Raw genomic sequence first — 16,561 nt, 5'->3', positions numbered from 1 at the left:
AAACGTAACATTCAGTGACTGAAAACTTGAAGACAGGAGGAGGGTGGGTGGATGTGTGAGCACAAATTTCCTAAACTACTGTCTCATGATTCCTATGAATTTGCCTCGATCTCATCTTCAAAAGTTAATAATTACCAAAAGGAACATTTAAAATGTAAGTTTAAAAAACGGAAGTGCCAGCAGAAGAGCTGGTGCGCACAAGCCTTGAACTTCAGGGAAAACTGAGCGCTCTCTGCTTGTTCGGAATTCAGCTTCCCACAAGGCGGTTTCTTCATTACTTTACCGTACGGAGTGGAAATTTGTGCAAAATAGAGGAACTTACGGGGGCGCCTTGAACATTAGAAACTGCTGGCTTAATTCTTTCGAGTGACAAGCAGGGGCTCGGTGACACCGCTCCTCTGGGCTCTGCGAGACAGCACCCCCTGCGCGGCCCACGTGGCCAAAGTAAACAGAAGGTGGGCCTGGGCGGGGAGAGCCCCGGCGCCGCCGGATTGCTGCAGAGTGGAGACTTTAGCGCCCAGGCCCCTCTAGCTCTCCCGGCACGGCCTTTGGGGAAATGGGGAGCGGCTTGGCTGGGCGACAGGGAAGGGGGTGGCAGGGTGTGGGGGCGAGTGGGGAGACGACTGGTGAGGTGCTGGCAGCGGGAGCGCGGGGAGCCAGGGGCCCCTGGAGCGCGCAGGAGGGCGCAGAGTTTCCAAGTGCCTACGCGGCCCCCGCGGGAGACAGAGGCGCGGAGGCCGCCCACGCGTGGGTGTGCGGCCGGCGGCACCCGGGGCTCAGGAAAGGCCGGGGAGGAGCCGAGCAGAGGAGGTCCCCTAGCCCCCCGCGAGGGAGTGAGCGCGCAGCCGGGACTCGCCGCGCCCCCGCGAGGGAGCGAGCGCACGGCCCCGGGTCCCGCCGCGTCCCCGCGAGGGAGCGAACGCACGGCCCCGGGTCCCGCCGCGCCTCCGCGAGGGAGCGAGCACACGGCCCCGGGTCCCGCCGCGTCCCCGCGAGGGAGCGAGCGCACGGCCCCGGGTCCCGCCGCGCCTCCGCGAGGGAGCGAGCGCACGGCCCGCTCCCGCGCTCGCGCCCGCTCCGCTCGCATGCCAGTCACGTCCGCCCCCTCGGCGGCCGCCTGAGAGCCGGCCCCGCCGAGCCTAGAGAACAGACGTCAAACTGCCTTATGAATATTGATGCGGAGGCGAGGCTGCTTTCGTAGAGGAGCAGAAGGAAGCAAGATGGCTGCCCTGTAGGATTTGTTAGAAAGGAGACCCGGCTGCGACGGCGGTGGACTGCGAGGCTGAGGGACCAGAACCAGGTCAGAGCGCTGAGGTCCGCGCCTGTCTCTCTCTCTCTCTCTTTCTTTCCTCGCTCTTGACGGCTGCGGAATGGTCCCTTTCCAATCTCCCTCTCTTTCTCTCGGCCTTGCGGGGACTGTCATGTCACCCACAAATACTAAGAGGGAAGAGGGAAGCCTCACAAATTACAGGAGCTTCTTCAACATGGCTGACAAATATAGTTTTAATTCAGCACCCCCTTCTCCTGCGACCTGCACTTCTGTGGTCCCTTCTTCCTGCTAATGCGTGTCTCCCCTCTGTACCCAGAAAACTTACCTTTGTACCTCCCACCAGCCGCTCTTCTGGCCTTTTAGTCTCAGGAAAGTGAGTGTTTTCTTGGGGCTGCCTTCCTGAAAGAGTTCATCTTTGGGGACCACCACTTTCTCTTTTGATCCTCCTCTCCCCTGTTCTTAGTATAAGTCCAGGGAGCCCCTAGTTCATCCTCAGACACCCCGGAAAGAACACTGACCCGGTGTGTTTGACTCTTTTATCTCCAGTAGTGCTTGTTTGGGTCCTGTTCTGGGTTTGTGTCTCTGGCTTCCAACACGTTTGTCCCCTCGTGGACTACACTAGACAGATGTCACAGTGTGTAGATTCAGGATCCACTACGTGGAGGGCTTTTTTTTTTTTTTCCATTCTTTCTTTTTTTCTCTTGAGTCCTCGCGTTTTGTTATTGGCGCTAAGTGAGAGGGGAAAGAATAGTTTCTCTGCTCCCTGAAACAAGACCAGAACCCACTTTTCTCAAGGTTCACAAGCTCAGAGTGGGCTGTGCCTTCCAGTTTGGGAAATGTGTGTAAGAGAATCTGTGCAAATCTGTGTGTTGGCTTTGTGCTGCCCCCGAATCAGCTCGTTCTGTTCCCCTTAAGTGACAGGCACACACAAAGGCAGGCGCAGGCCGGGGGAGGGGGCGGGCGAAGCGTTTGGAGTTGGAGAAGGCAAGGTCAGGGGCGCCCGAAGAAATGAAACCCAATCCCAGAGAAGATCTCTAACAAGTCCCATCCCAAATTTCCTTCACTCTGGCACTCACTCTTTTATTTGGTCGTTCACAAACACCCCTCCTCACTCTTCACTCAGAGCTTGACTCTCTTCCCTAGACCTGCTTGCTAACTGTTAGAAAGCTTATAGGGTTTCTTCTATGGAGAGTTTTCTACGTTTGGCGAAACCAAGTGAGGCCTGGCCAGACTCTTGAGAAGGTCCTGTTAAAAGACATGATACTTGCTTGTTAATGGCTTAATTGATAGATTTTGTTTGCTTTGAGCAATTTTTGGAATAGAATTAGGTTTGTTTGTTTGTTTGTTTTGTTGTTTTTCCCAAGTTGTTTGCTTAAAATTTAGCAAAATGTTGTGGTGTTTGTCTATCTGGGGAGCAGAATAAATCTGTAGATTTAAAAATCACAAGTCACATACTGTACTTTGCTCTAATTAGGATTATAATGCTAAAATTCATACTCAGAATTCATCAGCAAAGAACCATCATAAGGATAAGATTACATGTACGGGAAGTTGGGATTCACAGAGAAAATATATTGGTTTGGTTTAAGACTGTGGGTATTGTAGCCTAGCTAATGAAATCATTACATTTGCATTTTAATGGAAAGTTGAAATACTGAAGAGGAGTTGCATTCTTCTCCATGTCTGTATGTGTGTTTTATAATGTGTTTTGAGTACAATATAAATTACAACATAATAAATATTATTTTTAAAAATTTTATTAAGCAGAACAGTGTTTGTGAAAGATTGGGGCTTAAACTTAAGATCAGTATGGGTTGATCTGATTACAGGGTAGAGGGAAAGGCATGTCACTGCATAAATCAAGTTTCCAAACCCTTAGGAGTTCACTTTACAAGTCTTTCTGATTTGGTTCTCAGAAATGAGAACTGTGGCTAAGTTTGCTTAAGGCTGGGTACTAGGGACTCATTCACATGACCAGAGGGTAAAACATTACTCATCCCTGAACAGAGCAGTTCATTGGCTCTGACTTGCCCTGAAGTGGTAGAGGAAACAGAGCTTTTTTTCCCCCCTCCCATAAATGTCTATTGTTGGTTGAGAAAACTGTGGTCAACTATTCCAGCAATCTAGAATTAAAAATAAGTAATTTGTTTCACTAGTAGACCAGTGTGTCATGACTTCTTTGTGGGGAACTTTTCAGATTCATGATATGCCCTCAAACTACACAAAAGTGTTTTCCATTCCAATCAATAAGAATGCTTAAGTTGGCTTATTTTTTATGTTATCATAGAGGCCTACTCTTTCTTGCAGTGAAGTTTGATTCTTATTGCTTGGTGCATTTTAGTTTTGTGCTGAAAACAGCTGTAATATTACTTTAAGGGTCTCAGGGAAATTTTGTACATCATTGAACACTCTGAATAAAAAGAAACACTTTCTCATTTCTTAGAGAAATTATTTAAACAAACATGGGATGGGGAGTCTACAGTAGCCTTTCATTTACTATGTGTGTTAAAGTTCCACCTAAGTATTCCAAAAGTTCTTAAGAGTTGTTTTAGTTGATTTTACTTCAGAAAAAAACTATTAAAACAGTAACAAGATTGGTACCTTTAAAAGATACATTGTTTCCTCAGCACTTGGGGAAACAGAGTCAGGCGAATTTCTGAGTCCCAGGCCAGCCTGGTTTAAAAAGTGAGTTCCAGGACAGCCAGGGCTATACAGAGAAACCCTGTCTCGAAAAACCAAAAAAAAAAAAAAAAAAAAAGATACATTGTTTCATCTCATCACATCTTGAACAAATGCAGAAATAAGTTGGACCCAGGCTTTGATTTATTTACACTCTCTTACTTGTCAAGTATTCTTTAAGGCTTTCACTAGATTTACTGTTTAAGTCTGTTCTGGGAACCAGGGTGATGGTGTAGTTTTCATGTGGTGACATATGCCCTGCATACTGGCATCACCAACACTTCTCCTGCAATGTGCACACCTGCTTTGGACTCTTTAGGGTGACTTCCACAGTCCTCATTGGCTGCTGGGTTTGTGTTTCTTTTTGGTTTCATTTGTTGAAGCTAGAAATTCCATATCAATTTCTCTAGCTCCACCCAGACCCTGTTGCAAACCAAGTGCCAATATTTCCTTGTTTGCTGGCCTCATTTGGAAACCTTTCTTAAGAATCACTGATATATCTGAAAGAAACTCTATTTTCCATCATTACCCAAGCAAATTAGTCAATTTAGAAATAAAATTGTCATCACATAAAATGTTCTAGAAATGTCTGAGCTCAAGTCTGTCATCTTAGAACTTGGCAAGCTGAGACAGGAAGATTGCTTTAAAAAAATTAGAGCTAACTTGGGCAATGAGACACCTCAAACAAACAAACAAACAAACAAACAAACAAGGAGATGATGTGAAATGCCAGTATTTTAGGCTACCTGGTATTTTATACTAGATCTGATTTTATGCTGCCATCACTCCTAATTTTTCAATTATTTTAAAAAAGATTTGTTTTCTGCGTATGAGTGTTTGCTTGCATACGTATGTGTACTGCACACACACCTGGTACCTCTGGAATCCAGAAGAGGATGTTGATTCCCCTGGATCTGGGGTCAGGTAGTTGTTAGTGGCACATGGGTACTGCTTGAAGCCCAGATCCTCTGCCAAGAGCAGTGAGAGTGCCTAACTGCTGAGCCATCTCTCCATCCTCAAACTTCATAATCTTACATGGCTTAGTACTTGAAGACTTAATATAATTGTTTCTTGAATGGGATACTATTGATTCATTAAAATTATGCTTTCTCAAAGAAGACGCTGCCATTGAATAGCAATTCCTAGGAGCAGCAACAGACCAAAGCCAGCAGCAGGAAAATGTCTTGTAAGCCAGCTTTACAGTTGGAGCCTTAACTGTGGGAGAGTCCAGTTGCCAAGCAGAGCTGGTGGTTATCTTGGAAACTGTGCTGGAGAACACAGCCACAGTGATTTTTGCCAAACACGCAGTATTTACTTGGGTCTAGTGCTCTGGTTTTTATTACAGTTTACTGCCAAAACTAAGTGACTACTGTGACATTATTGAATGAGGTTGTACAGTGCATCTGTTGGTGTGTGTAGGGTCTGGCAGGGGAGGAGGCGCAGCCAGAGCACGTGTATCACTGTGACCATCAGCAGAGCACGTGTATCACTGTGACCATCAGCAGGAAGACTTGTGTGCACTTGGTTCTTGCTTGTTTCCAAGTGTATTCTGACTATAATAGGGACATTGCAGAAAATTCCGGGCTTAAGATAGATGTATCATCCTTCTCAACAGAATTCATCTTGAGTTGCCATTTCCGATGTAGCAAATTCTCAGTTTTGACTTTCTCCACTTGTTATAAAGAGTATTTAAGGGGTTGGAAAGAAGGCTCAGCAGTTAAGAATACTTTGCTCAATCATAAGGATGGGAGTTTGAATCCTACTACCTATACCGAGTGGCTTACAAACACTTATTAACTACAAGTCCAAGGATTCCAACACCCTACTTCAACCTCTGCAGACAGCTGAATCATAGGCTGGATGTTGGGAGTGTATGGCTTTGATCCCAGCATTCAGAAGGCAGAGGCTGGCAGATCTTTGCAAGTTTGAGACCAGTTAGATGTACATAGTGAATTCCAGGATATCCAGGGTTATGTAGAGAAACCCTGTCTCAAAATAAATAAATAAATAAATAAATAAATAAATATTTAAAAATGGAAAATCTCAGATTAGAAATTTATAGGCAAGGGGCTGAAGAGATGGCTCAGTGGTTAAGAGCACTGACTGCTCTTAACCTGAGTTCAAATCCCAGCAACCACATGGTGGCTCACAACCATCTGTATAGCTACACTGTACTCATAGACATAAAATAAATAAACAAATCTTAAAAAAAGAAATTTATAGGCAAAAAAGTATTTAAACGTTCTATGTTTTAGCAAGCAGAATGGGAGGTTTTAAATATTTTTGAAAAATGCATTCAATAATCTTAGCCTGTAGTTTTAAAGATATGTTTTGTGTGTTTATTTTATTTTTATGTGTATTTGTCTGTTTATATTGCACTATTTTCCTACAGTGCCAGCAGAGGCCAGAAAATGGTATCATCAGATTCCTGGACACTGACTGCCATGTGGGTGCTGGGAACCGAACCCAGGGCTGGTTCGGGAAGAACAGTCAGTGTCTTCACTGCCTGACCGACCATCTCTTCAGCTATGGTTTGAGAAAAGGTCTGGCTGTGGATGCCCTGGTGCTTTCTCTACAACCCAGACTGGCCTCAGACCTGCGGCAGTCCTCCAGACTCCATCTTCTGAGCACTTACCATGCCCATCTAAAGAACTGATGTGAAACCGTATTCTAAATAGTCTGAGAATTAAAACCAAAGGTGACTAAACTGGGCTGAAGTATTTTTGAAGGATCATTTAGAGCATAAAATAAATTTGTTGTTGTTCTAAATAAACTGCAAGCATTTCTTTTAAATTAGATTTCTTTCTGTCTGTTAAGTAGTTACTGATTTCTATATCTTTTTATTCACTAGCAAGATCTAGTAGAAACTTGTTTTTTCTTTTTGTTTTGTTTTTTTTTTGTTTGTTTTTTTTTTTTTTTTTTTTTTTTTTTTTTTTTTTTTTGGTTTTCCGAGGCAGGGTTTCTCTGTATAGCTCTGGCTGTCCTGGAACTCACTTTGTAGACCAGGCTGGCCTCGAACTCAGAAATCTGCCTGCCTCTGCCTCCCGAGTGCTGGGATTAAAGGCGTGCGCCACCACGCCCGGTGCGAAACTTGTTTTTTCTTACTGGAGCATGTGTCATCTGTACTGAAAGCACAATAGGAAAATAATGTGAGCGACCTTGGTGATAGGCACGGTCAGGGCGGTGGGCAGTGATGCTGATTTTCCTTAATGTAAGCTCTACAGGAAAAGCTGATGAATGGCTCCCATTAAAGTCTCCCATCTTCAACGTAGGATTTAGTGGCTTTTAATACATTTATTTACTTATTTTATATAAGTACACTGTAGCTATCTTCATACACACCAGGAGAGGGCATCAGATCATATTATGGATGGCTGTGATCTACCATGCAGATGCTGAGAATTGAACTCAGGACCTCTGGAAGAACAGTCAATATACTCTTAACTGCTGAGCCATCTCTCCAGCCCGGAATTACATATTTTTATTTGAAGCTTTTATTGCCATAGTTGTAGAATCTGTACAGTTATGTGAAGCAATATACACAGGTCCTATGTATATGACCTGTTCTCCTCTAGTGGTGACATTTTGCACAACTTTAGTGTCATACCCAGGAAGCTGGCATTGATTCAACTGATCCAACTACACTTGTGTGTGTGTGTGTGTGTGTGTGTGTGTGTGTGTGTAACTCAGGGTCTCAGACATGCTAAGCAATCATTTTTTCCATTGAGAAGTAGTGATTTGTTTGTGTTTTATTGTTGTTTGTATGGTAGAGCCATGCTCTGTAGCCCAAGCGGGTAGCAAACTCACGCCCACCCTGTCCTAGCTTCTGTAGTGCTGTGACTACAGGCACAAACTGTCACATCCAATGCTGTCTTTTTTGAGACAGCATCTCGCTATGTAGTCCATGAAGCTTCCTACTACCTTAACCTCTCCTGTGCCTTGGTCATGGATGTGTGCTGCAATGCTTGTCTTCATGTCTGTCTCTCTGCCTGTCTGTCTTGACTTTCTCCACTCATCCATTCCTGTGTATACCTAGTTCTGTACCCTTTTACCTCATGATCTTGAGCACAAAGAAGTTGAGCACAATTCTCCATCATGCATGTGATTGTACCATTATATTTTAGCAAAATATATCCAGTTATGTAGCCTTTTTGCAGTTCATTCAGGAGGCGGAACCTAAGAAAGAGTAAAGAGCTGTCATCGCTTTAATGATGCTTAGTGAATAGTAAGGTCTCGAAATGACATCTGTAGATTGAATATTTTAGCAACAAATGACTAGACAATTTCTGGGTCTTATCCAGCTGGAAACAGAAAGGCAGTAGAGGGCCTCGTCAGTTCCTAAAGTTTGAACTGTTTTCTTTGCAAGATAGGATCTCACCATGTACTCATGTAGACCAGGCTGGCCTCAGTCTCATAGAGATCTCAGGTGCCAGGTTAGCAGGCATTTGCTGCTGAGTCCAGCTCCGCAGTTTCTCTTAGTACTTGAGAATCACTTTACTGACAGTAAATTTTAGTCACTACTTTTTAGTCCTCCAGTTTTACTTTTCTGAACTTCCAAAATTTGACACCTCCCCAAAATGTAAAATTGGAACATTGTGATTTGTTGGTTTTGCCTTACTATGTATCCCAGACTGACCTAAAACATGACCCCCCTCTCTCTCCCACTCTCTTTCCTCCTTCTCTTTGAGACAGTGTCTGTCTTTCTTTCTTTCTTTCTTTCTTTCTTTCTTTCTTTCTTAATTTTTATTTATTTTATGTATGTGAGTGCATTGTTGCTGTCTTCAGACACACCAGAAGAGGGCACCAGATTCCACTACAGATGGTTGTGAGTCACCATGTGGTTGCTGGGAATTGAACTCAGGACCTTTGGAAGATCAGTCAGTGCTCTTCTCCACTGAGCTATCTCTCTAGCCCTTGATTTTATTTTTGTTTTTCAAGACAGAGTTTCTCTATGTACTTAGTCTTGGTTGTCCTGGAACTCACTCTATAGACCAGGCTGGCCTTAAACTCAAGAGATCCTCCTGCCTCTGCCTTCTGAGTGGTGGGACTAAAGGCGTGCCTTACCATGCCTGGTTTGTTGTTGATATTTTAAACTTTACTTTTACAAATAATTTCTGTTAAAAATAAAACATATTCAGAAGAAGTGATGGGTTGTTTTTGCTGATGGACTATTCTCTTCAAAGAACCCTGCCTCTGGCCAGGCACAGGTGGAGGCTGTCTTTCATTAAGCTGTGCTGTGCTGCACACAGGATTTTGCTGCAGTGACTGCTCTGAGTTACCAAAGATTGTTCTGTGGGTATTGCAGCCATAGTAATGGTCATTTCCATGGCTTCGTGGACGTTGCTAGAATGCACCTTATCAAAGTACTGACTTTCTTCACAGAGTATTACACTTTAATGGGAGCTATCCACAGAACTCTCCGTTTGATTTTATTTTTGTATTTTGTCTTAGAAAAAAACAAAACAAAACAAAACAAAACAAAACACCGGTGGCCTATGTGAGGATAATGGAAGCCAAGTGATGTGAAATGGTATCTGTGTTACTCTTCTCTTTTTCTTCCCTGTCTGCAATTAGAAGGTCACCCATTAGAACAAGACCTTAATCCTCTAAGGTAGACAGCGGTGCCCAGCCACAGCTGGGTCTGTCCGCACACTGGCCTTCTCCTTCCCATTCCAGCCACAGCTGGGTCTGTCCTCACACTGGCCTGCTCCTGCCCATTCCAGCCACAGCTGCATCCCATCCTCAGCACTTCGGCTCACTCCTGCCCATTTGCTTCTTGTCTGTCTGTCCTTTCTGCACGTTGCCACTTTGCAAATCATTCGTCATCTGAAGTTTCAGAATCTTCATATTGGCTGTTGGCTGTAGAATGATCGCATAGCTTTTGCATTAAAAGGCACACTTTTCATTTCACCAGTCTATGATTAGAATGCCTCTGTCTCCCAAGTGCTGGCATTAAAGGAGTGCGCTACCACTTCTGGCTGATCTCTTTCTTTTTAAAACATTACTTTTTTCAAGTGGAAAATTTTATAGATTTCTTTCAAATAGATTCGAAATCATTTCTACAAAGTGCATATTTCAAGTGTTAAGAGGTATAGAACATGTCATTTAAAAAATTTAAAATTTGTTATTTTTTAATAAATAACTTGTTTTTATACTATGTCCACTGGTGTTTTGTCAGCATGTATGTCTGTGTGAGAGGATCCAAAGTCCTAACATTGGAGTTACAGCTATGAGCTGCCACAATGGTGCTGGGAGTTGAACCCAGGTCTTCTGGAAGAGCAACTACTTATCTTAACCATGAAACCATCTCTCCAGCCCTTAAGACCTCTTTTAATTTTATTTATTAAGAGTTTTGCCTGTTGGGCTGGAGAGATGACTCAGGGGTTAAGAGCACCGATTGCTTTTCCAAAGGTCCTGAGTTCAAATCCCAGCAACCACATAGTGGCTCACAGTCATCCATAATGAGATCTGACACCCTCTTCTGGTATGTTAGAAGACAGCTACAATGTACTTAGATATAATAATAAACAAATATAATGTAATATATAATTTAATATTCAATATATAATTTAACATATTTTATAACAATATAGTATAATGATATAATTTAATATACAATAAATATATAATAATAAATCTTTAGGCCGACTGACCAGACTAAGCAAGGCCGCCCCAGAATGGGGTCGACCAGAGCGAGCAGAGGTCCTGAATTCAATTCCCAGCAACCACATGATGGCTCAACCATCAGTACAGCTACTGTATACTCATATACATAAAATAAAATAAATAAATCTTTTTCAAAAAGGGTTTTGCCTGCATGTATGTATGTGCACCATGTGCATGCCCGGTGCTTGAAGCAACCAAAAGAGGATGTCATATCTCTCAGAATGTAAGTTATGGATTATTGTGATATTACATGTGGTAGATTGAACCCCAAACCTCTGGTAAGACCTGCCAGTGCTTTTAAGCACTGAGCCCTTCAGCACCAGTATATTTAATTTTAAAGTGATTTAAATAAACAAGAAAGAATAAATTAAATCCTTCTTAGAGCAATTTTGTCATGCACATGTACATTTTTATGGCCAAGGAAATAGGTTTCTGTGTGCAAAAGAAGCAGAGGAGACTATTACACAGTTAGACACGTGGACCTGGGCTCTCAGCAGAGCTATTTACACTTTGCCAACCTCCAAGAGAGATGGCTTTTGTGTCTGGGGCCAGATCTCCACCCCCTTAATTAATAGTCAAAAATCTCCTGTCCTGGCTCTGACCGGGTCATGACCCCAAGATCAAGGTGTTTAGGTGAGACCTGCCCAATTCAAAGTTTATTTGCGGAAGCCTGGCCTGCTGAGCCTGCCTTGGCTTAGGTTAATCTTTTGTGTCTCCCGAGGCTTGCGGAGCCGGTCTTGCTGGCCTTTTTGTTTGTTTTTGTAGGTGATGTCTTGTTTCTCTTAATTACAGTGTCCAGTGCATTAAGTATGATCCCTTCTCACAAATGCTTTTCAAATAACAATCAGCAGTGACAAAGGGGGATCTTGGAGGAGCTGAGGGAGGGGGAATCATAATCAGAACATAGTGTATGAAAAAAATCCATTTCAACTTAAAAGAAGAAGGAGAAGGAAATCCTTTTTCATTTTGGGGTCTCGGTGATCCTACTTCCCAAAGCAGGAACTATGGCCACAGGAAAGTTGTTGCTTACCAAGCCGCTCTCCCCACCTCCACACTGGCATCTGAAATCCTCCTGTTGGATGTCTGGCCCGCCCTACCCGGGACCCTCCTCACCCTTGGGGGTTAACACAATAGAAAGCTTTCACTTGGGACTTCCTGCTTTCCGGAGTTGATTTCTGGGGATTTTCATTTGTATTTATCCATAAAGGGTCTTGATGGTTTTTTGGTTTTGTTTTTAAAGCATCCTGACTTTATCTTTTGTATGCTTGGTCTGCTGTAGCTGTAAGCAGGCAGGTTCTGATATGTAAGGTATGTGCAGGTTTAGAGTTGGGTTTGTGTTGTATATCCAGGCTTCCCGGACATTACATCATCTGCAAATGGAAGGTGTGTTAACAGCTGAGTTGCAAGCCGGGCGTGGTGGCCCACGCCTTTAATCCCAGCCTTTGGAAGGCAGAGGCAGGCAAATTTCTGAGTTTGAGGCCAGCCTGGTCTACAGAGTGAGTTCCAGGACAGCCAGGGCTACACAGAGAAACCCTGTCTCGAAAAACCAAGGAAAAAAAAAAAACAACAACAAACACATACACACACATACACACACACACAGCTGAGATGCGGCAGGTAACTGTTTCCTAAGACATAGGGTGTCATTGTGCACCTCAGGCTGTCCAGGAACACCCTATGTGGGCTAGACACATGGGCACTCACACTAGCAAAGGCCTGTGATTTGAGATTAGTGCCTGGCTCTAGAGCAGCTCCTGGTTAATCTCATTGCATCCCACATGCTGAAACACAACTCGGGTTTAATGTTTATAGACCCTTCCAGAATTCTGAAGACTAGCGGTTAACAATGGCAGTGGGGTTGAATCTCACAAACAATTTAGCTAGCTAGCTCTTGGAATATTGGTACAGAATAAGAAAACCCTGAAGGTATAGTAAACTTGTCTGAAAGAGAGATGGAGATGCCCAAAGCAGCCTCGCCCTATTTTAGAATCTATTAGCACCTGAATTACATTTTGAGTGAAAAGTAGTAGTAGTAGTAGCTTTTGACTCTGACCAGTACTTTTGTATGCAAACCACTGAGGGGAAGTAGCCTCTAAGCCAGTTAACTCTTTAATTGTTAGGCCGATGCAAACTCACTCTGTTACAAATTAACTTAGTTAACTAATAGTTATAGTGACTGGAAGCTGCCTTTTCCCATTTTAAAATGCAGTATTTTTATTTCTGCATACTACTGAATGTATTTGTACCGAGAAACATTGCTTAGCAATGGGTTGAATACAATGAGAAAAACTTGTTTGGTTGTTTTTTTTTTTTTAATCTGATACATTTGCTTATTTGTTTAGTTGTAGTTTAAGACTGAGTCTCCTTGAGCAGCCTAGATTGTCCTTGAGCTGCATAGCTTAGGCTGCCCTCTAACTTGTGGTAGCTCTGCCTTGGCTTCTATAATGCTAGAATCCATTACCTAGCTAAATCATTTGCTACAATCATGATGGGGGAAAGTAAAGTGAGAGAGAATTTTATAATCAGTTTAACAATGAAGTGCTTGTACGAGTATTCAACTGAGAGTCATCGAGTGTTGAACACAAACACGTGCTAGCCACGTAAGAGGAAAACGTGCAGACATGGCAACACTAATAGTTCCCAGTGAATAATAAACACTGTCACTAGTTATGAAAACTCAAGATTGACTGTCAACTGATTCCTGCTTATGACAAATTGTCAAATATTTGATTTTTTTCTCGTTCTTTGCACTTTTAATAATTCTTATAAAACTATAGGTTTAGTTCTGTGTGTTCGTTTGAATTTGGTTTTTGTTATGATTGTTTTATGGGCTTTGGGCCACTTTACCTCCAAGCCATATCCTCTGTTTCATATTTTATGTGCACATGTGCACATTAAATCCCTTTTCAAACACTCATGTGATTACCCTTTGACATTAACCATCTTCAGTCCACTTTTAAATTATTTATTAGATTTGGGAAAAAAACCGATAGTTCATACACAGCATTGTGTAGTGTGACCGGATATAGACTAAGGATTGAGGTGAGCCAAGAGAAGACTGTAAGGGAACGCCAGTTTGCTGCTGTTGCTTAAGAGGCGGTATTTGATTCTGATAGAGGCAATATTAACCTCTCTTCCGACTTCTGTTTCCTCAGATCCCATATGTAAGCTAGATCCTGCCACAGGAAACTTCTCAAACTGTGGCTCTATTTTTTTCATTAGGTATGTGTGTCTTTATCATGTTGTCTTGCCCTCTCTATACCTGCTTGACCGCCTGCAAAGAACAGCTAAAAATGTTGATAATGTTGCTAAGAGGAGCCCGTGAGAGGTCAAGTTCCAGTGATTGAGTGGGCAGCATTTGCTCTTCAGTGCTGAGCATTTGTCTAGATCAGGAGGAAAATGACCATCACCTTTGCTTCTATGGAATGGACAAGAATCAGAGTTTTGATCCCCTTGTCTGTTATAACAGCATCGTGGAAGCTGAGGCAGGAGAACTGCCATAAGTTTGAGGTCAGCATAAGCTACATAGCTATTTATAGACTATCTATGTATCTGAGGACTTTCCTGGGATAGTTTCCAATCATTACTTGAAGGACTGATTTCTCTATTGCCTGGATGATCCTTGGACTGAACTTGGCAAAACTTTCCCAGTATTGGGCCTGAGAAAGAATGCACAGGGTAGTGGTGTAATCTCTGAAGAGATGGGGAATCATTTCATCCGTGGATTGTGTTGGTCCTAGCAACACACACACACACACACACACACACACACACACACAAATATATATCCTAGTACTCATTTATAACTAGTGTTTTGGGCATGTGTGTTCTGTTCCTTACTGCTAACTGAAACAGGCACATTGCTTACAGTCGTGATTATGATGTCTAGAACTCAGCTGGAGGTGTGGTGAATATGTCAAACAAGAGGAGTAATCCTGACACGGAATGTGGCTTGCTTCAGATGTTCATATTTTAAGCATCAACTTAAGTGAACTTTGTCTTCCTCTTTAAATGATTGCTTCTAATCAGGAGTGTGCATCTGTGTGTGGGTCTATGCCACTGAGTGCTGGGGAGGTCACAGGTTTAAATAGGAAGTGTATTTTTCTTTAGGTCTCATTTTGTGCTACAAAACACAGAGTTTCTGTCATCTTTTTAAACTTTAAGTGGGCTTAATCGTGGTTCACTCTCTCCTATCTATCTCTTCTCCTTTCTTTCACACCAGTCTATACCTCGAAGCACTCTGGGGGTCCAGGAGATAATAGCACTCTTAACCTGTCCAAAATGCTTTTCTGCATGGTTAATAGAAACACACTTGTGTTTAAAATCATTTGGAGTAATTAACATTTATTTTCTAGCCACCAAGTATTACTATGTAATACAGGCTATTCTCAAATTCTAGATCCTCCTGCCTCAGACTACCAAGTAGAGATTACAGTATGCACCACCATACCTGGTAATTTGGAATCATTTAACTAAGAGTTTAGGAGATATTAGTAGATTACTAGCTATCTCGGATTGCTTGTGTAATATCCCATGTCAACATGTTAAACATCCAACTGCTTCTTATGAAAGCAGTTGACTCTTAACTCCAAAATCTCGGTACAAAGTCTTTAGGGTATAATTTAAAATGTCATTCTTTTTTTGTTTGTTTGTTTTGTTTTGTGTTTTTTGAGACAGGGTTTCTCTGTATAGCCCTGGCTGTCCTGGAACTCACTTTGTAGACCAGGCTGGTCTCGAATTTAGAAATTCACCAGCCTCTGCCTCCCAAGTGCTGGGATTAAAGGCGTGCACCACCTGGCTTCTTCTTCTTCTTTTTTTTTTTAAATCTGGTTTCTTATCTTTGTAGAATTTCTAATTGTGCCTTAACCCACTCCCTACCCCACCCCACCCCCACCCCCAGCTGAATCTTTTGGTTTGTTAAAGTCCTCTCATTTCACACTTGATTTCAATAGTATCCAAATAGTAACCAGCCAGTGCATGCAGGTGAGGCTGGCTTTGCGGATGGATGCCTCTCAACGAAATTTCCCAGGAGCTTCTGGAGCAAAGGAAACATTGTACCTAAAGAGCTCTTCACAATGGCAACTGTATCTTTTTTTCCCATGGTCTTAGAATGTTATGGTATTCCAAGTACCTTGAGAGCTTAAAAACATGATTTTCAGCACTACTTTGGAGTTTTTTTTTCCATTTTTATTAGGTATTTAGCTCTTTTACATTTCCAATGCTATACCAAAAGTCCCCCATAGCCACCCACCCCCACTCCCCTACCCACCCACTCCCCCTTTTTGGCCCAGGCGTTCCCCTGTACTGGGGCGTATAAAGTTTGCATGTCCAATGGGCCTCTCTTTCCAGTGATGGCCGACTAGGCCATCTTTTGATACATATGCAGCTAGAGTCAAGAGCTCCAGGGTACTGGTTAGTTCATATTGTTGTTCCACCTATAGGGTTGCAGATCCCTTTAGCTCCTTGGGTACTTTCTCTAGCTCCTCCATTGGGAGCCCTGTGATCCATCCATTAGCTGACTGTGAGCATCCACTTCTGTGTTTGCTAGGCCCTGGCATAGTCTCACAAGAGACAGCTACATCTGGGTCCTTTCGATAAAATCTTGCTAGTGTATGCAATGGTGTCAGCGTTTGGATGCTGATTATGGGGTGGATCCCTGGATATGGCAGTCTCTACATGGTCCATCCTTTTATCTCAGCTCCAAACTTTGTCTCTGTAACTCCTTCCAAGGGTGTTTTGTTCCCAATTCTAAGGAGGGGCATAGTGTCCACACTTCAGTCTTCATTTTTCTTGAGTTTCATGTGTTTAGGAAATTGTATCTTATATCTTGGGTATCCTAGGTTTTGGGCTAATATCCACTTATCAGTGAGTACATATTGTGTGAGTTCCTTTGTGAATGTGTTACCTCACTCAGGATGATGCCCTCCAGGTCCATCCATTTGGCTA

The 16,561-nt window shown here is 42.9% G+C and overlaps 1 protein-coding gene across 6 annotated transcripts in view; it reads left to right on the top strand.

The window, feature by feature from the left end:
* The first annotated feature begins 363 nt into the window (after window positions 1-363).
* Tet2 (tet methylcytosine dioxygenase 2) overlaps window positions 364-16,561 on the top strand; it is an 81,460-nt gene continuing 65,262 nt past the window's right edge. For 2 of the 6 annotated variants that reach the window (XM_006501287.4, XM_006501286.4), the window contains exon 1: window positions 801-1,300. The gene's annotated coding sequence lies outside the window, so the exon portion shown is untranslated. Of the gene's footprint in view, window positions 456-800; window positions 1,315-16,561 lie in introns of those variants that run through there. The other 4 variants (NM_001040400.2, NM_001346736.1, XM_006501283.4 and 1 more) reach the window with 3 other exon arrangements.

The sequence above is a fragment of the Mus musculus genome, chromosome 3 (assembly GCF_000001635.26).
Source record: "Mus musculus strain C57BL/6J chromosome 3, GRCm38.p6 C57BL/6J".
In the NCBI taxonomy this organism is placed as follows: Eukaryota; Metazoa; Chordata; class Mammalia; order Rodentia; family Muridae; genus Mus; species Mus musculus.
This window is presented reverse-complemented; position numbering and strand designations above follow the sequence as displayed.